At 37.3% G+C, this 22022-nt stretch overlaps 1 protein-coding gene across 5 annotated transcripts in view; it reads right to left on the reverse strand.

Annotated features, from left to right (window-relative positions):
• Positions 1 to 22022, reverse strand: part of RABGAP1L (RAB GTPase activating protein 1 like) — a gene marked incomplete at its 5' end in the record, with an annotated part of 698468 nt that overhangs the window by 525190 nt on the left and 151256 nt on the right. The gene's annotated exons all lie outside the window — the stretch shown is intronic.

Genomic DNA, 22022 nt, shown 5'->3' on the forward strand with positions numbered 1-22022 from the left:
GAAAAAACCCAAAACCTTACTGATTGTGCAAAATCTGCAGGAACACAGGTCTGTAATAATGATACCTGCCAACCTGGAAGAGTACAAAAGTGATTCATTTTGATTAATTAGTTGTAAATAATGTATGTCATTTTTGACAGCCAAACAATAAAGCTACACTTTTTGTTTGTTTGTTTGTTTGCAGTACGCGGGCCTCTCACTGTTGTGGCCTCTCCTGTTGTGGAACACAGGCTCCGGACACGCAGGCTCAGTGGCCATGGCTCACGGGCCTAGCAGCTCCGCGGCATGTGGGATCTTCCCGGACTGGGGCACAAACCCATGTCCCCTGCATTGGCAGGCGGACTCTCAACCACTGCGCCACCAGGGAAGCCCAAAGCTACATTTTAATGACTTAATATAATACAATCTCTAACTCTTTCTCACATCACAGAGCCAGAATATACTTGTTCTATATAGAAGCTTATATACAAATATAAATCATTAATGTAAAACAAAAGATATTCCTTAATTACTGAAATGTTCTAACATTTCCCACTGTCAAAAGCAAGCTGATTTATTATAGACAGAAGGTCCATGGTAGAGGAGACCACAAATTGCATGTTTCTTTCCAACTAAATCATCATCACTGTCATTCTGAATCTAATTACAAGTTTCTAATTAATAATCCCTGTAGTTGCTAAGTGTAAGTGATTAATAAAAATGTATCATTAATTGTTGAAACCTGTCAACCACACTCAAGAGAACTAGGGCAGCCAATAAACCTTACCTGAAGGACAATTAACAACATTAAGCAAACTGCTTTCTTAATCATGACACTAGTATATTCCTTTCTATGTGTATATGTGTGTTTCATTTTACATTTTTCTGGGATGTTAATGAGTTAGAATTTATTTAGTTATTTACATTTTGAATTTCAGTGTTTTACAAATGTATTTTAATTTTCCTTCCATTTTCCTTTTTTTTTTTTTTTTTTTTGCTGTACGCAGGCCTCTCACTGCTGTGGCCTCTCCCGTTGTGGAACACAGGATCCAGACGCGCAGGCTCAGCGGCTTTGGCTCACAGGCCTAGCCGCTCGGCGGCATGTGGGATCTTCCCGGACTGGGGCACGAACCCGTGTCCCCTGCATCGGCAGACGGACTCTCAACCACTGCGCCGTCAGGGAAGCCCCATTTTCCTTTTTTTTAAAGTGTATTATGTATGACTGACATACAAAAAACTGTAGATATTTAATGTTTAAAACTTGATGTGTTTGGAAAGGCTAGTATAGCCTTAGAATAAGAAATATGAGCAATGTCTATTTGAATGTATTATCTACGCCTCTTCAAAATAAACTGAGGTGGCAAGAGAGGAAAATAGTATCTGGTAGATTAAAGAAAGGAACATATATGAATAGTTATACTAAAGGTTAAAACATATTATTCAAAGAATGACTTTTTTTAACATCTTTATTGGAGTATAATTGCTTTATAGTGGTGTGTGAGTTTCTGCTTTATAACAAAGTGAATCAGCCATACACATACATATATCCCCATTTCTCCTCCCTCTTGCTTCTCCCTCCCACCCTCCCTATCCCACCCCCTAGGTGTTCACAAAGCACTGAGCTGATCTCCCTGCACTATGCAGCTGCTTCCCACTAGCTATCTATCTTACATTTGGTAGCGTATATATGTCCATGCCACTCCTTCACTTTGAAGAATGACTTTTTTAAAGGCAGCTAATCAATTAGAGAAAAAAAATTAAGCAAAGGTTAGAGATAACTAGAAACAAGGAGGAGCAAGAGAAGAAAGAACTCATTAAAATAGGTCACATCTGACTAACAAGTGGAAAGGGAACTCACTGACATCTACCATGTGGTGCACAACATACTCAAGAGTCCTCTGAGTAAATCACCCTCTTCAACCAAGAGTGTAACTCTGAAAGGGAAAATATTCACAAATAAATAAGAAAGGAAGGGGAAATGACCACAAAACTTGCCAAAGCAGCCACATGAAATCAGGCAGTCAAGGAAGTAACAGTAAGATCAGGTTCATGTCTGCATTTGGGTTTTTTTTTTTTATATTCCCCTGAAAGTCTATACTTCTGAATATGAACCCAGTTGAGTTACTGAAAAAATCAGAAAACTAGACATGATAAAGAACGAGTAACTATCTATCTGTATGTATGTATATATAACACATATATGGGCACACATATGAACACACACACTCTCACACACACACACACATATATATGGAGAGGAAGAGAAGGAGGGAGGGAAAAAGAGAGATGGAATACATGTTTCCAAAATTAGGGAGGTGGGGGATGTAAACTCTGGAGGAAATGGATCCCTTTAAGGGAAAGCATATTAAGTGATGAACAGATGGCCAAGTATAGAACACAATGAGGAGAAAAGCAGAAACTGCCCAAATAGACTTAGGTTAGTCTTTAACACAGACTATCTCTTACACATAGGATCTTAAAATTCAAACGTGGCAACAAAAGTATTTGTGAAAACAACAGTAAATAATGAATGGATTTTTGAGAAAAACTCAAGGTTTTGGAATGTAAGTTCCATTTTGTTGAGCCTGCTAAGCATTCTTTGCATGGCCCTAGGATAATACGTCTCCCTATAATGGCCTGAATACTAGTCTGTTGAGACTAACCTAGTCACTTATGTAAGAGACTGTGTTCTAGTCATCACTGTATTCTTCCCTATCAAAGCACTTAGCGATTTGGCTGGCAAGATGGCAGAGTAGAAGGACGTGAGCTCACCCTTTCATACAAAAACACTGAAATCACAACTAACTGCTGAACAACCATCAACAAAACAAATGCTGGAATCTACCAAAAAGATATCCTACATCCAAAGACAAAGAAGAAGCCAGGAGATGACCGGAGTCATCGCAATCACTATAAAATCAAATCCATTCCCACCAGGTGGGCAACCCACAAACTGGAAAAGAATTATACCACAGAATTTCTCTCACAGGAGTGAAAGTCCTGAGCCCCACGTCAGGTTTCCCAGCCTGGGGGTCTGGCAATGGGAGGAGGAGCCCCCAGAGAATCTGGCTTTGAAGGCCAGCGGGGTTTGATCGCAGGATTTCCACAGGACTGGGGCAAACAGAAACTCCACTCTTGGAGGTCACATACAAGGCCCTATGTGCACAAGGACCCAGGGGAAAAAGCAGTGACCTTGTAAGAGACTGGGCCAGACCTACTTGCTAGTATTAGAGGATCTCCTGCAGAGGAGGGGGCCAGCTGTGGCTCACTATGGGGACAAAGACACTGGCAGCAGCAGTTCTGGCAAGTACTCATTGGCATGAGCCTTCCTAGAGACCATCATTTTCTCCACAAGACCCAGTCCCACCCAATAGCCTGTAGGTTCCAGTGCTGGGATGCCTCAGACCAAACAATCAACAGGGCGGGAACACAGCCCCACCCATCAGCAGACAGGCTGCTTAAAGTCTTCCTGAGCACAGCCCTGCCAACCAGAGGGACAAGTCCCAGCTCCACCCACCAGGGGAAAGGAACGAGAACCCTCCCACCAGGAAGCCTGCACAAACCTCTTAGACAGCCTCATCCACCAGAGGGCAAACAGCAGAAATGAGAAGAACTACAATCCTGCATGCAGCCTGTGGAACTAAAACCTCAATCACACAAACTTAGAGAAGATGAGAACAGGAGAGAAATATGTCCCTGATGAAGAAACAAGATAAAACCCCAGAAGAACAACTAAGTAAAGTGGAGATGGGCAATCTACCAGAAAAAGAATTCAGAGTAATGATAGTGAAAATGACCCAAGATCTTGGAAAAAGAATGGAGGCACAGATCGACAAGATATAAGAAATGTTTAACAGAGGAACTAAAGAACAAATAAGCAGAGGTGAACAATACAATAACTGAAAGGAAAAAATACACTAGAAGGAATCAATACCAGAGTAACTGAGGCAGAATGGATAACTGAGCTGGAAGACAGAATGGTAAAAATTTTCTGACACAGAACAGAATAAACAAAAAAGAGTTTTAAAAAAAATGCAGACAGCCTAAGAGATCTCTTGGACAACATTAAACACACCAACATTCACATGATAGGGGTCCCAGAAGGGGAAGAGAGAGAGAAAGGACCTGAGAAAGTACAGTAAGTCCCCTACATACTAACCTTCAACTAACTCATGTGATTGGACACGCAAATGCGTGTCCAATCACTTAAGTTAGTTCACATCTCTGGCATACACTGTGCGTGCATCCTCTACAAGTGGTTGTGCTTTTATGTACTTTACTGTACAGTACTGTATAGAGTTCAGTCATACAGTATCTTTATTTCAAGCCCAGGATGTCCAGAAGCAAGTATAAAAGCATCAGTGATATAGCACGTACTGCTAAGAGGAGGCACTGTTAGTTTTTGAGACACAGGACTTGAATGTAGAATGGTACACAAAGGTTGCAGCAGTCATTCAGAATGCAATCCAGTGCTACCGTGTCATCTATGACAAGCAAAAAAGAGCTTCTACCCAGACACCACTGGATCGTTTTTTTCAAGAGGATAGATAGAACTGAATCCAGCAAGGAACCAGAACCTATGCCATCAACGTCAGGAGTAAGTGAAATTGCAGCTTGCCCTCCGTCTCCTATTGCTGATGATCCTTCAGCTCTACTATCTCCCACCTCCTCTCCTACCTCCAGTCAGTAACTCTTCTTGCCTGTTAACTCGATGCCAGCCCCTGTATGCCAGCTGCTGTACTGTACTACTATATTTTTCAAGATACTGTAAGATTAAAAATGTTTTCTTTACTTTTTGTGTTTGTTTGTTTTTTATGTATTATTTGTGTGGAAAGTATTATAAACCTATTACAGTGCAGTACTGTATAGCCGATTGTGTTAGTTGGGTACCTAGGCTAACTTTGCTGGACTTATGAACAAATTGGACTTACGAATGTGCCCCCAGAATGGAACTCATTTGTATGTAGGGGACTTACTGTATTTGAAGAGATAATAGCTGAAGACTTTCCTAATATGGGAAAGGAAACAGTCATCAAAGTCCAGGAAGCACAGAGAGTCCCAGGCAGGATAAATGCAAGGAGAAACGCACCGAGACACACAGCAATCAAACTGACGAAAATTAAAGGCAAAGAAAAAAATATTAAAAGCAACAAGGGAAAAGCAACAAATAATGTACAAGGGAACTCCCATAAAGTGATTAGCTGATTTCTCAGCAGAAACTCTGCAGGCCAGAAGGCAGTGGCATATATGTTTAAAGTGATGAAACGGAAGAAACTACAATGAAGAATACTCTACCCAGCAAGTTTCTCCTTCAGGTTTGATGGAGAAATTAAAAGCTTTTCAGACAAGCAAAAGCTAAGAGAATTCAGCACCACTAGATCAGTTTTGCAACAAATGCTAAAGGAACTTCTCTAAGCAGAAAAGAAAAGGCCACAACTAGAAACAAGAAAATTACAAATGGAAAAGCTCACCAGTAAAGGCAAACATAAAGTAAAGGTAGGAAAGCATCCACACACAAATATGATATCAAAACCAGCAACTGTGAGAAGAGGAGAGCACAAATGCAGGATATTAGAAAGGCATTTGAAATTAAAAGACCAGCAACTTAGGGGACTTCCCTGGCAGTCCAGGGATTAAGACTTCGCCTTCCAGTGCAGGGGGTGCAGGTTCGATCTCTGGATGGGGAACTAAGATCCCACATGCCTTATGGCCAAAAAAAACAAAAAAATGTAAAACAGAAACAATATTGTAACAAATTCAATTAAGACTTTTAAAACGTCAAAAAAAATCTTAAAAAAAAAGCAGCAACTTAAAACAATATTGTTTATATACAGACTTCTAAGAAAATGGCAATAGGAACATACATATTGATAACTGGCTTAAATGTAAATGAATTAAATGCTCCAACCAAAAGACATACACTGGCTGAATGGACTGTCTACTGTCTACGACTTGAGACTGTCTACTGTCTACGATTTGAGACTGTCTACTCTCTACGATTTGAAATCTAGGGACACATACAGACTGAAAGTGAGGGGATAGAAGAAGGTATTCCATGCAAATGGAAATCAAAAGAAGGCTGGAGTAGCAATACTCATATCAGATAAAATAGACTTTAAAATAAAGACTGTTATAAGAGACAAAGAAGGACACTACATAATGATCACAGGATCAATCCAGGAAGAAGATATAACAATTATAAATATATATGTACCCAACATAGAAGCCCTCCAGTATATAAGGCAAATACTAACAGCCGTAAAAGGAGAAATCAACAGTAACACAATAATAGTGCAGGACTTCAACACGCCACTTTCATCAATGGACAAATCATCCAAACAGAAGATCAATAAGGAAACACAGGCCTTAAATGACACATTAGATCAGATGGACTTAATTGATATTTACAGAGCATTCTATCCAAAAGCAGCAGAATACACATTCTTTTCAAGTGCACATGGAACATTCTCCAAGATTGATCACATGCTGGGCCACAAAGCAAACCTTGGTAAATTTAAGAAAACTGAAATCATATCAAGCATCTTTTCCAACCACAACACTATGAGGTTACAAATCAACTACAAGAAAAAAACTGTAAAAAACACAAACATGTAGAGGCTAAACAGCATGCTGCTAAACAACCTATGGATCACTGAAAAAAAACAAAGAGGAAATCAAAAAATACCTAGAGACAAATGAAAATGAAAGCACGACTATCTAAAACCCATGGGACGTAGCTAAGAGGGAAGTTTATAGCAATACAATCTTACCTTAGGAAACAAGAAAAATCACAAATAAACAACCTAATCTTACACCTAAATCAACTAGAGAAAGAACAAACAAAACCCAAAGTTAGTAGAAGGAGAGAAATCATAAAGATCAGAGCAGAAATAAATGAAATAGAAACAAAGAAAACAACAGAAAAGATCAATGAAACTAAAAGCTGGTTCTTTGAGAAGATAAACAAAATTGATAAACCTTTAGCCAGACTCATCACAAAAAAAAGGGAGAGGGCTCAAATCAATAAAATTAGAAATGAAAAAGGAGAAGTTACAATGGACACCACAGAAATACACCACAGAAAGGATCATAAGAGACTACTACAAGAACTATATGCCAATAAAATGGACAACCTGGAAGAAATGGATAAATTCTTAGAAAGGTACAATCTCCCAAGACTGAAACAAGAAGAAATAGAAGATATGAACAGACCGATCAGAAGTACTGCAATTGAAACGTGATTGAAAAACTCCCAACAAACAAAAGTCCAGGACCAGCTGGCTTGACAGGCGAATCCTATCAAACATTTAGAGAAGAGTTAACACCCATACTTCTCAAACTCCTCCAAAAAAACTGTAGAGGAAGGAACACTTCCATTCTCATTCTTTGAGGCCACCAACACCCTGAAACCAAAACCAGACAAAGATATCACTAAAAAGAGAAAATTACTGGCCACTTACCACTGATGAACACAGACACAAAAATCCTCAACAAAATACTAGCAATCTGAATCCAACAGTACATTAAAAGGATCATACAGCATGATCAAGTGGGATTTATCCCAGGGATGCAAGGATTTTTCAAATATCTGTAAATCAATCAGTGTGATATACCACATCAGCAAACTGAAGAATAAAAACCATATGTTCATCTCAATAGATGCAGAAAAAGCTTTTGACAAAATTCAACACATGATAAAAACTCTCCAGAAAGTGGGCATAGAGGGAACATATCTGAACATAATAAAGCTCATATATGACAAACCCACAGCAAACATCATACTCAATAGTGAAAATCTGAAAGCATTTCCTCTAAGGTCGGGAACAAGACAAGGATATCCATTCTCATCACTTTTATTCAACATAGTTTTGGAAGTCCTAGCCATGGCAATCAGAGAAGAAAAAGAAATAAAAGGAACCAAATTGGAAAAGAAGTAAAACTGTCACTGTTTGCAGATGACATGATACTATACATAGAAAATCCTAAAGATGCTACCAGAAAACTCATCAATGAATTTGGTAAAGTTGCAGGATACAAAATTAATGCACAGAAATCTGTTTCATTTCTACACACTAACAACAAAAGATCATAAAGAAAAATTAAAGAAACAATCCCATTTACCATCACATCAAAAAGAATAAAATACCTAGGAATAAACCTACATAAGGAGACAAAAGACCTGTACTCTGAAAACTGTAAAATGCTGATGAAAGAAATCAAAGATGGCACAAACAGATGGAGAGATATACCATGTTCTTGGATTGACAGAATCAATATTGTCAAAATGACTATATTACCCAAGGCAATCTACAGATTCAGTGCAATCCCTATCAAATTACCAATGGCATTTTTCACAAAGCAAGAGCAAAAAAATCTTAAAATTTGTATGGAGACACAAAAGGCCCAGAATAGCCAAAGCAGTCTTTAGAAAGAAAAATGGAGATGGAGGAATCAGGCTTCCTGACTTCAGACTATACTGCAAAGCTACAGTATACATATAAAACAGTATGGTACTGGCACAAAAACAGAAATATAAATCAATGGAACAAGATAGAAAACCCAAAAATAAACCCACACACCTATGGTCACCTAATCTATGATAAAGCAGGCAAGAATATACAATGGAGAAAAGACAGCCCTTCAATAAGTGGTGCCGGGAAAACTGGACAGCTACCTGTAAAAGAATGAAATTAGAACACTCCCTAACACCATCCACAAAAATAAACTCCAAATGGATTAAAGACCTAAATGTAAGACTGGATACTATAAAACTCTTAGGGGAAAACATAGGCATAACACTCTATGACATAAAATGCAGCAAGATCTTTTCTGAGCCACCTCCTAGAATAATGGAAATAAAAACAAAAATAAACAAATGGGACCTAATTAAACTCAAAAGCTTTTGCAAAGCAAAGGAAACCATAAACAAAATGAAAGACAACCCAAAGAATGGGAGAAATTTGCAAACGATGTAACTAATAACAGATTAGTCTCCAAAATGTACAAACAGCTCATGCAGCTCAATATCAAAAAAATAAACAACCCAATCAAAACATAGGCAGAAGACCTAAATAGACATTTCTCCAAAGAAGACATAGAGATGGCCAAGAGGCACATGAAAAGATGCTCAACATCCCTAATTATCAGAGAAATGCAAATCAAAACTACAATAAGGTATCACCTCTCACCAGTCAGAACGGCCATCACCAAAAAATCTACAAACAATAAATGCTGGAGAGGGTGTGGAGAAAACGGAACCCTCCTACACTGTTGGTGGGAATGTAAATTGATACAGCCACTATGGAGAACAGTATGGAGGTTCCTTAAGAAACTAAAAATAGAGCTACCATATGATCCAGCAATCCCACTCCTGGGCATATATCTGGAGAAAAACATGGTTTGAAAGGATACATGCACCCCAATGTTCGCTGCAGTGCTGTTTACAATAGCCAAGACATGGAAGCAACCTAAATGTCCATCAACAGATGAATGGATAAAGATGTGGTAATATATACAATGGAAAATCACTCAGCCATTAAAAAGAATGAAATAATGCCACTTGCAGTAACACAGATAGACCTGGAGATTATCATACTAAGTGAACTAAGTCAGACAGAAAAAGACAAACATCATATGATATCGCTGATATGTGGAATCTTTTTTTTTTTTTGGAATCTTTTTTTTTTAAATGATACAAATGAACTCATTTACAAAACAGAAACACACTCACAGACTTAAGAGAACCAACTTATGGTTACCTGGGGGGTAAGGGGGGGGGGAGGGATAGATTGGGAGTTTGGGATTGACATGTACACACCGCTATATTTAAAATAGATAACCAACAAGGACCTACTATATAGCACAGGGAATGCTGCTCAGTAGACTTTAATAACCTAAATGGGGGAAGAATTTGAAAAAGAATAGATACATGTACATGTATAACTAAATCACTTTGCTGTACACCTGAAATTGACACAACATTGTTAATCAACTATGCTCCAATATAAAATAAATTGTTTTAAAGTACTTGGCAACTGGTAAGCACTCAATAAATGTTTGATGAATAAAATAAGGAATGCAATATTTTCAGAACCTATATCAACTGCCTACATAATATTTCCATTTGGATATCTAATAAGATTTCAAAATAAAATGTTTAATTTTCTTCCCATACCTGTATTTGCCTGATTTTCTACCCTTCCTCACCATTTTCATAAATGACAGCACTATTTATTCAGTTGTTTACATTGAAAATCTACAAGTTATTCTTGAAACCTTGTACCCTCATTACATAAATACATTTAATTACTCAACCCTGTGGACTCCACCTGCAAATCGTTAACTCGAATCTACCTACTTTTCTCCCTTTCCAAATACAACTCTAACCCCAGCTTCCAACATTTTGACAGAGATTACTATGAGAGTCTCCCAAATGGTCTCCCTGATTCCATCTGTGCTCTGCTGAACTCAATTCTCCATGTATACAGCTGATGTGGTGTTCTGAAATCATAAATCAAATTTTTGTCCTTTCCAGCTAAGAACGCTTCAAAGGCTTCAAAAAGGAAAAACTCCTCCCTTTGGCTTATAGGAATTACATGATGTCCCCTGGCTCCCTGTCCACATCTGCTTGTACTACTCCCTTGCTTGTCCCCTACCCTTCTGGCATCTGTCCTCCCTTCCTCCTCTTCAAACAAACCAGGCACACTTTCACCTTTGAGCCTCTGTACCAACTGTCCCCCCTCCTGAAATGCCCTTTCCCCACCTTCCAATGGCTGGCTTTCCCTTGTCACTCAGATCTCAATTTAAATGCCACCTCCTCAGAGAAATTTTTTGCTGACCACCTAATCTAAAGGTGGTCCAGACCTATCAAGCATCATTAGTTCTTGATATTTTTCGTATTTATTTATTATCTGTCATCTCTCTCCCAATCAGAAGTAGAGAAAATTTATCTATCTTATTATGTCAGAGGTCTTCAAGATCACCGCCAGGTTCAATGATTCACTAGGAGGAATCACAGGACTCAGCTTATAGTTGTACTTAACACTTATGATTTTCTTTCGTTTTTTTTTTTAGTGTATTTATTTATTTATTTGGGCTGTGTTGGGTCTTCGTTTCTGTGCGAGGGCTTTCTACAGCTGTGGCGAACGGGGGCCACTCTTCATCGCAGTGTGCGAGCCTCTCACTGTAACGGCCTCTTGTTGTGGAGCACAGCCTCCAGACGCGCAGGCTCAGTAGTTGTGGCTCACGGGCCCAGCTGCTCCGCGGCATGTGGGATCCTCCCAGACCAGGGCTCAAACCAGTGTCCCCTGCATTGGCAGGCAGACTCTCAACCACTGCACCACCAGGGAAGCCCAACACTTATGACTTATTACAGTGAATGGACACAAAGAAAAATAATCAAAGGGAAAAGGCACATTGGATGAAGTCTGGAGGAAAGAAGGTACAAACTTCCAAGAGTCCTCTCCCAGTGGAATCCTCTCCCAGAGGACATACTTAATTTCTCCAGCAATGAGTTGTGACAGCATGTGTGAAATGTTGTTTACCAGTAAAGCTCATGAGAGACTCTGTGCCTGAAGTTTTTCTAGGGGCTGGCCATGTAAGTACCCTATACCTAGCATGTACCAAAATTTCAGAAGCCAGAAGGAAAGCAGGTGTTCAGCATAAACCATACTGTTAGTACAAACAGTTTAGGCACAGTGAGCCACTCTTCTCAGGGAATGTGGGAACGCTCCTGAAATCTAAGTTTACCAATACCAGCCAAGGGCCAACCTTGCAAGCAGGCTCTTCTAGGGACAGCAGTCTGAAGCCTGCTAATGTTAACTCATTTCTGCACATTTATTAAGCCCTATATCACCTATTCTAACTCCATTAACAGATTTTTAAAACAAAAATGTTTCTCTTCTCTGAATCTAACATTTCAAAGAGATTTCCACTCATTAAACAAATATTTACTTAACACTTGCCACATGCTAGGCATAGGGAACTCAAAAAATAATAAAATACCATCTGCCCCTTAGGAACTCACATTCTAGAAGGTGAGAGAAATGAATTTAAATGACCATATTTATAATCAAGTATTTTAAGAATTATTAAGTGGTGTATCCAAAGTACCATTAGAACATAATGACAGAAAGACTAACACTGCCTCAGTGTGTAAGAAAAAAACTTCCAGAAAAAATTAAGAGAGAGAAGAAAGGGCCTACTTTAGCTAGAAATGGTCAAACAAGATTATCTGAAGGGGTAACACTTGAGCCTTGAGCTGAGATCTGAATGATAAGGAAAAGGCAGCCAGCAGAATTTCTGATCAAAGTACCTTCCAAACAAACAATAACATATGCAATGGCACTGAGAAAGGTCCATTATAGGGAAAGCTCCGGCTTCCCTGGTGGCGCAGTGGTTGAGAGTCCGCCTGCCGATGCAGGGGACGTGGGTTCGTGCCCCAGTCCGGGAAGATCCCATATGCCGCGGAGCGGCTGGGCCCGTGAGGCATGGCCGCTGAGCCTGCGCGTCCGGAGCCTGTGCTCCGCAACTGGGGAGGCCGCGGCAGTGAGAGGCCCACGTACCACAAAATAAAAAAAAAAAAATAGTACAAGTAAAATGAAGCAAAACTCAATTAATTATTCATTGATTCAAATATTTACTAAGTACTCACTATACGGCCAAACTTAAAAAGGTGAGACAGACATGCCTCCCAACTTTGAGGACTTTATGTTCTAGTAGGAAAAAGAAGGAAATGGATGTAGACACATGAGAGCAAAACAGAATATGTGCTATAACAGAAACAGGAACAGAAAAGTCAATGGCTGGAGTGGGGTAGGAAACATGCCTTAGATCAGAACACCTAAGCTAAAGCAACATACAACAGGTAAATGAAAAACTAAGCCTTAACCTGATCAAAACAAAGGCAAGTAAGGAAAAAAAATGAAGGGTTATATATATAACTCTTAACCGATAGAAGATTTTTAAAAACTTCATTAAGAGAGATACCTTTTTCTAAGCTGTGTAAGCAATTTATCTGCTAAATCTTTTACACTGAATAAAGTAAATCGTGTCTAAGAAGACATTTTTAACTCAACTGTAGAAATATCTATTACACCAACCTTTGATTAAAGTAGAAAATACAAAATTAGTATGACATAAAAGGCGCTCCATTATCCAACCTCTGTATTCGCTCTAACCTCATTTCCCACCCTTACAGGTGAACTATGTATATTTTACTGCACTCATAATGCTATTTCTCATCACCTGAAATTTTCCTCCACCTGGAAAGGCTCCCTTACTATAGCGTCTAAATATTTCTAGCTAAATAATATGCATTAATAAAGACTGAACTCAGAGGCATAATTTTCAAGACAGCTTCCCTGAATTTTCAGGCTAAACTAAGTTCCTTTTAGTCAGTTCACATTATACCCTGTTCTCATCTTATTAAAGTTGGCCCTCCTCATCCATAGGGTCTGCATTCGTGGATTCAAACAATCGTGGATCATCTGTAAGGAACTTGGGAATCCAAGGATTTTGGGTATCTGCAGGGAGTCCTGTAACCAATCCCCTGCAAATACACAGGGATGACTGTACTGCATTTACTATATTTTACTAAAATTATCTATCTATGGGTCTTCTTCTTCATCCAGACCATAAGCTCCTCAAGGATAAGTCACATCTTATTTTTGTGTCCACAGCACTTAGCAGACAAGTGGGTGCCCCCTAAAAATTTATTAAACTTTTACAATTTTGATAAAACCTACTGAATAACAAATTTGAGTTACAGATGGCTTTCTAATGATCAGAACTGATCCAGGAATCACATTTGAAAAACTCAGAAGAATAAATCATTAATTTTCTTTAGAGGGAACAACCTGGATATCAACAGTCTACATTTTTCACAGTCTATAGTACAGACTCTTCAAAACGGAGATCATTAGCAAGTGCCAAAGTACCTGTGGTCTGTACTGTGAAAGAGAGAAGATCCAGGTGTTCTGTGCACTTCTTAGGTGAATGAGTGGTAAAATGAAATTGTACTGCAGAAGTCAAAGAGCCTTCCATGTATACCCACTTGGATTGGGGCCACTGAATCTCAGAACAGGTGATCTTCTATAATCAATGGTTCTCAATTCTTTCTGCCTCTATCATTCACATATGTAACCCATTCTCATGAATTATATTTTTCAAAATACACAGTGATTTCTCAACTTAGAACACACACTTCTGAAGTAACAAGGCACTTCCATATATTGAGAATTACTGATCTCTATTATTTCAATTTGAAAACATCATATAGGATTTGATATGTTTATTTTTTATGAGTATATTTATAAGTTATAATACATTTCTTTTTTTTTAAATGTGGTAAAGGCCAACATACAAAACGTGACTTATGTGAAGGTCAAACACTCTATTAAATTCAAACTACAATCTGCTTCTTTGCCCTAAAATCTGGTTGCTAGTCATAGTGAAAGAAATGGAAATCTATTGCATCATTGTATGATTAAGGTATATTATTCTACTTATGCAGAATATCATCCTCTTTTCAAGAAAAGTTGTGAGAATGAAACTCAAGATTTCTCTTTTTTTTAACATCTTTATTGGAGTATAATTGCTTTACAATGGTGTGTTAGTTTCTGCTGTATAACGAAGTGAATCAGCTATACGTATACATATACCTCCATATCACCTCCCTCTTGCCTCTCCCTCCCACCCTCCCTATCCCACCCCTCTAGGTGGTCACAAAGCACTGAGCTGATCTCCCTGTGCTATGTGGCTGCTTCCCACTAGCTATTTTACATTTGGTAGTGTATATATGTCAATGCCACTCTCTCACTTCTTCCCAGCTTACCCTTCCTTCTTCCCGTGTTCTCAAGTCCATTCTCTACATCTGCGTCTTTATTCCTGTCCTGCCCTAGGTTCTTCAGAACCTTTTTTTTTTTTTTCAGATTCCATATATATGTGTTAGCGTATGGTATTTGTTTTCCTCTTTCTGACTTACTTCACTCTGTATGACAGACTCTAGGTCCAACCACCTCACTACAAATAACTCAATTTCACTTCTTTTTATGGCTGAGTAATATTCCATTGTATATATGTGTCACATCTTCTTTATCCATTCTTCTGTCGATGGACACTTAGGTTGCCTCCATGTCCTGGCTATTGTAAATAGTGCTGCAATGAACATTGTGGTACATGCTCTTTTTGAATTATGGTTTTCCCAGGGTACATGCCCAGTAGTGGGATTGCTGGGTCATATGGTAGTTGCTATTTTTAGTTTTCTAAGGAACCTCCATATTGTTCTCCATAGTGGTTGTATCAGTTTACATTCCCACCAACACTGTAGGAGGGTTTTTTTGCTCCACACCCTCTCCAGCATTTATTGTCTGTAGACCTTTTGATGATGACCATTCTGACCAGTGTGAGGTGATACCTCATTGTAGTTTTGATTTGCATTTCTCTAATGATTAGTGATGTTGAGCATCCTTTCATGTGTTTGTTGGCAATCTGTATATCTTCTTTGGAGAAATGTCTATTTAGGTCTTCTGCCCATTTTTGGATTGGGTTGTTTGTTTTTTTTTGATATTGAGCTGCTTGTATATTTTGGAGATTAATCCTTTGTCAGTTGCTTCATTTGCAAATATTTTCTCCCATTCTTTGGGTTGTCTTTTGGTCTTGTTTATGGTTTCCTTTGCTGTGCAAAGCTTTGAAGTTTCATTAAGTCCCATTTGTTTATTTTTGTTTTTATTCTCATTACTCTAGGAGACGGGTCAAAAAGGATCTTGCTGTTATTTATGTCATAGAGTGTTCCGCCTATCTTTTCCTCTAAGAATTTTATAGTGTCTGGCCTTACATTTAGGTCTTTAATCCATTTTGAAACTCAAGATTTCTTAAATTATGGAGTTTTAATCCCTTAACTGGATTAACATGACGTTATAAATATTCAACAGAAATCTTACTTTGGAAATGATCATAAGTACAAAGCCTTCAAGAGGTACCCAAATTCTAACTATTGGAATTCAACTCATCTTTCTCTGAGTGTCTGTACCTCTAATATCTTGCATTTATTTTACACATGTCTCTTTCCATCTTTAGACTGTAAGCTCCTTGAAGATAGGAACTGATCTTAAGCATTTAATGCAGCATTTAATATATGCCTTCCATAGAGCAGGCTCTAAATATAATTGAATGTAGGAAGGATGAAAGAACAGAATCTGAAAAGGAAAGGTAAGTAGAACAGAGCAAAGCTTTGGAACGATGGAAGCAAGGAAAAGAAAACTAACACTAGAGAGCCATAAAGGTATGGGGAGAAAGACGAGTGAAAAGGCTATTTAGCAGGTTATAGCTGGGCAATTCTGAAGAGACATAAAAAATCTAATACCCTTATTTCTCTGATGTAAAATTTGTTTGTGGGTTTTGTACAAAGAAAAAAGACAAATTAAAGCTCTAATTATCTAAAGCCAAACTTCTGTTTTATTTTTTAAATACCACTCAAAAACATTTTTAAGTGCTCAAATGGGTACCACTTAGAATTTTTATGGAATAATTTGTCTGTCTCTACTTACAGTATAATGGAAACACTAACAGTACTGTATTATGTAGCCTTCTGCTGACATACACTTTACAAATATTTACTCCAGCCCAAATACTAAAGTCAGTGTGATATTTTTAGCACTAAGTTTTGAGAAAGCTCAGCTTTCCTCCTGTAGTTATAAGAGATCTGAGTCACTCAACTCCCAGAGCCATATTCAAATCATTAGAACACCATATCCCCCTGGTGTAACAAGAGCCATAATTTCTCCAACTGAAAAATTAAGCCCTTTCCTTTTAGGAAAAGAGAGAACGGCACATGAATTAGTTCCGAAAGAGAGAATGGCATATGAATTAGTTCCATAATATTTCTGCAAATAGCTAATAAACTCTCAGTCTTGCTTCAGCTAAAGGAGTTAACTGTTTACAAAATGCAATTATAAAGTAATCGGGACACTAGATTCTGGTCCGGACACTGTCACTTAATCTCAGAGTCTCAGTTTCCAGAACTTTAAATGAGATAGTTCAGTATAATTAAATTCAAATAACATTTATTGAGTATATTCTGTGCAAATATATAATGCCTAAATTGTTGCCAGGCTCCAACATTTAAATATTTTGATGATTTGAGGTTATCAAAATTGTCCTGATTGAAATAGACTGTATAAAGAGAACCCAACAACTAGCACCCTCCTCCTCAGGGATTTTCCTCAGACACCTACCTCCCCAAGCCCTGCCCTTGGGAGTCATAGTTGCTCTCAGCAATTTCTGGCTTCAACCCAAACCCCAGCACGAGGCTGATAAAGAACGGCAGTCTGACATACTCAGCTCCCACCTGAAATGGGGGCAGTGCCTGAGGAGGAAAAGGGAGATTCAAGTAAGGTGCTAGTCTGTAAAACAAAGAAAAGGTTTTAGCATGAAAACCACTCATAAACCGTGTGACCTTGGGCAAGCCGCTTAACCTTCCTAAGCATTTTTTCCTACACTAAAAAAAAAAAATGGATAAAATACTACCTCACAGGACTGATGTGAGAATTAAATAGATAATTCACATAGTTTTCCATACATATTTTTCATTATTATTAATAACTAGAAAGTTGAATTAACTTGTTGAATCAGTTGCTCAACCTGTTTCCAGGGACCGGGCTACCTACCAAGTATTAAGGACATTCTACCTCAGGAGAGGGCAAGCAGTAGATGAGTCTAAGATCGCTTCTAATTCAAAGGTTCACTGAAAATATGCAGCTGTATCACCATCGCCATCACCAGGGTGTGTGAATGATCACACCAAGGTAGTCACTACAATCTTACAGTCTGTATCTTAATCACTAAGTTAGCAGCAAAAAGGGGTAAGGTGGCCATGCAAACACTAGAAACAAGGTCTCTGAAATGGGTAGTTATGGTAGTATGGTATATGAAATTGCATAACTACCATCTGCTATTACTTATGGGAATAAAAGTCCAGAGGCTAGAGAGGGCTCACTCCGCAATATGGAGAACAGCAATAAAATGCTGATAATAGTCCCAGGCACATGGATATGTTCAATAAAGTTAGCTTCTATTATTGTTATTATCATGTCATAGAAGCAGTCTCTGGGGACTATCACAAAAATAAGTTTCAAGTACTATAGGCTTTCAGGCACCCTATACACCTTAACACTGCTGGCAAACTGTAGGGTCTCCAGATTACACTAGTGATCATTCTCCAGAACATTTAAATTTCTTCAGTCAGTTGAAGCATGATTAAGATGTCTTAATCTAACACAAATACATTTTGTTATGGTTTATTTACACCAAGTAAAGTAGGTGCTGGTCAAAGATGAAGCAAGCTTAAGTAACCACAGTGCTGACAGAGTAGGCATTCAATAAACATCTGGGAGGGAGAGAGAGAATCCAAGGGGAAAGCAAAAATCCCTTCCCCTCAAATACAATGGATTATTTCTGGGTTCCTAGTACTTTTGATCTGAATATCCATGGTTTGATGGGATCCCAAAACAATATATAACAGATAAAACAGATAAAAATCTTAACAGATAAAAATCCAAAAGGAGTGGGGGCGAGTAGAGAGAAGCAATGGTTTTTCATGACTCTTCCCCCATATTACCACAATAAAAATGCTCACTCTCTTCCTGATTTCCCTTTAGACTAATATTCAGGCAGATATATCAACCAAATGAGATTTCTAGAATTTGACTATAGGTATTGTGAAATACTAAATCTCTGACAGGAAGAGCAGTTTATATGAGGTTTAACAACAAAATAGGCACTTATAAATTAAAATCTATTAGCCTAATAAACATATAAAACATGTTCAATCTCATTTATAATCAAGGAAATATAAACAAAATGAGATGCTGTTTATCACCAATCAGAATGGTAAATATTTAAAGACTGATAATATTTCCTGTTGTTGAAGGTAGGAGGTAAAGGGTGCTCAGATAAACTACTGGAAGGGACATACATTTGCAGTCTTTCTAGAGAGCAATTTAGTAGTACCTATCAAAAACCAGATTGTGCTTCAGAGTATATATACAAAGAAGACTATTCTTTACGACATCTGTAATAGCAAAAAAGAAGAATGGAAGTTGCTGTTAGAACCTTCAGAAGAGAAATGGAAAAGTAAGTTATGCTATAACCATGCCACAGAATACTATATGCAATTTGAAAAAGTGAGAAATAGTTTAATGTAGTGTTCATAATAGATTGTTTAATGAGAAAATCAAGTTGCCAAATATGATATACACGATATACACAATGTTCCTTTTGGAAACCAATACATAAACTGTTAAATGATTTCTCTTGAGAATTAGCATTGGTGGACAACAGGAGTCCATTTTATATTTATTTTAAAAATTTAAGCAGTGAAAAAGAGAAAGAAAACTCCATATTTTTGTGTGTTTGTTTTTGAAGTAATACAAAGATGATTATTCTTCCCAAATCATAAATCAGTGACTGGCTTTACACAGTTGATTTTTCAGTAGTACTGTTAATATGTTTAAATGTCTTAAAGATTTGATTAAGTAAATGATTTTCTCAGTCAAAACCCATTTTAGTTGATTCATATGCTTGGTTAAACTGAAATGACAAACATATCAATAATATTTGCAAGGGAAAAATAGAACATACTATTATAAGTATACCTCAGAGAAAATCCACTTGGGGTTTTTTACATTTGGTTCATCATTTGTCAACAGCAATAATTATTTTAAGAACTCTAGCCTGTTTCTAACCAATCTCCTCTCTTTATTAGGCTACCATTTAAAATGTTATTATTATATTAAGCTAAAGCCATTATGAATAAATATTCATCTCTCTCTTAGCATGCTGGATCTAAACAACCTTTTCAAACACATGAACCACTTTTTGGTTCACTTTTACTGAACCACTCAGGAAAATATAATTACACCAAAAATGTTAATAGACAGATGAATAAAATCAAGTCAAATTTCTATAAAAACTGTGTGGAATTTAGCCAGTTGCACTGACCCTTCAAGTACAAGGTTCATTTAAAAGTCAGCCCTACTATCAACAATGACATTTATAGGATTAAATTAAGCCTTCCAATTTTCAAAAAAGTACCAGTATGTAACTTTATTTAGAATATGATTGATGTGCACATAAACGTGTGAGATTTCTGTACTTTGAACACATTTCGTTAAAACAAAAATCCTCAGGTTATGAGATGATTACTTTCCTTTAAAAAGAAACAAAAAGAAAGAAATTTTGTATTAACCTAAAACTTCAGATATCAAAGATTTCCCTCAATTCCCTTAAATTAAGTAGGGAAAAGCGGTTTTCATGAAGGAGGGGAATCCCATATCAGTTAAATTTCTGGGATTTCAAATAAAAACACCTTTGTATGTAATGTGAATTCTGAATAATATGATAAGAAACATGAGTAAGTGGTCAAGTTTTCATCCATGCTTGATGTAGCACTAGCCTTGGTGCTACATCCAACAATTTGCACAACCAAATTTTATAGAATTCAATCTCCCTCTTTTCTTCTAATATTCTTTCCTCTCCAATCTCATCCTAATCTATAATATTTATAGAAAGTGTTGATAGGGAAATTACAAAGGCAACATTGTGACAATGTCCCTAAGTAAATTATAAATTAATTTTAACCTCCACCTATCAAGAAGTTTAAGACATGAAATCAAGCAATGAAGTATCACATTAGTTGGCATTCAGGAGAATTTGGGGGATTGGGAAACATGAAGAATTTATCACAATGAAGTTAGAAAAATGATGAAGAACAGCTGCATGCATATTGGAATGACATGAAAATAGCACTAATTAGAAAGAACTAGGGATAAGTTTCTACAGGAGTACTGGTTAATTCAAAACTAATCTTCTAACTTGTGAAATAAATATTTTAAACAAATTAGGAAGAAATAAAGAAAAGTGAACATGATCAATTAATGCTCGAAAGCATATCTTTACATTAATAATGTTCCAGATAATGTAAATAGTATATCTACAAAGTACTAAATAAACCAAATTTGACACCAGCATGAAAACAAAAACACCAAAAGAAAAAAAAAAAGGAAGACCAAAGGAAAATCAAACCTATAAAAGTTTAAAAACCAGGGCTTCCCTGGTGGTGCAGTGATTGAAAGTCCGCCTGCCGATGCAAGGGACACAGGTTCGTGCCCCGGTCCGGGAAGATACCACATGCCGCAGAGCGGCTGGGCCCGTGAGCCATGGCCGCTGAGCCTGCGCGTCCGGAGTCTGTGCTCCGCAACGGGAGAGGCCACAACAGTGAGAGGCCCGCGTACCGCAAAAAAAAAAAAAAGTTTAAAAACCAAACAGGAGCATTTTAAAATAAACATTTATTTAATTAACACTTTTCTAAAAGCATACAATACAAAAAGAAACAATAAATAAATAAAAACATACAATATAAAAACCCACAACTCATATTTACTATATTCACAATCTTATACTTACTATAAGGTTACAATTTAAGTTTCATGCAATATATTTATATTTTAAAATCTTTTAGATAAAATGTCTTAAAGTCTGATTTTCTTACCAAAGATTCTGCACTGTACTAACCTTGAAGAGCAATCCTTCCTGGATCAATACGAAAAAATATTTTTATGATCTTAAGGTGTACTTTTTCATTAGATTATCCATTTATGACAGTTTGAATTAAATAAACATTTTGGACTTGCCAAAACAACCAACAGCACAATTGTACCTTGAATATTAACAAATTTTTCAGGCACACTTAAAACTAAATGAGAGGATGGGTGCTTGCCATCACACCTATGTGATAAAACACTAACTCTAGCATGCTTTTCTTTTTCTTCTTGCTACTTCTCATATTTCCTTTCAAATATATTTTCTATTAAGAACAAAATCAATTCATGAAATTTGAGTTGCTCTACTTAAGGTCATTTCAAAATGAAAAAGAAAAATTATTTTTTAGATACTTTCCACTAGAAATACACTAAAACTTTACTGTAACACACTATACCTAGTAAAAGTTTTATAAGAACAGTTTATTTTCAAGCACTAATAAAAAG

Source organism: Leucopleurus acutus (assembly GCF_964270905.1).
Source record: "Leucopleurus acutus genome assembly, chromosome: 2".
Classification (NCBI taxonomy): domain Eukaryota; kingdom Metazoa; phylum Chordata; class Mammalia; order Artiodactyla; family Delphinidae; genus Leucopleurus; species Leucopleurus acutus.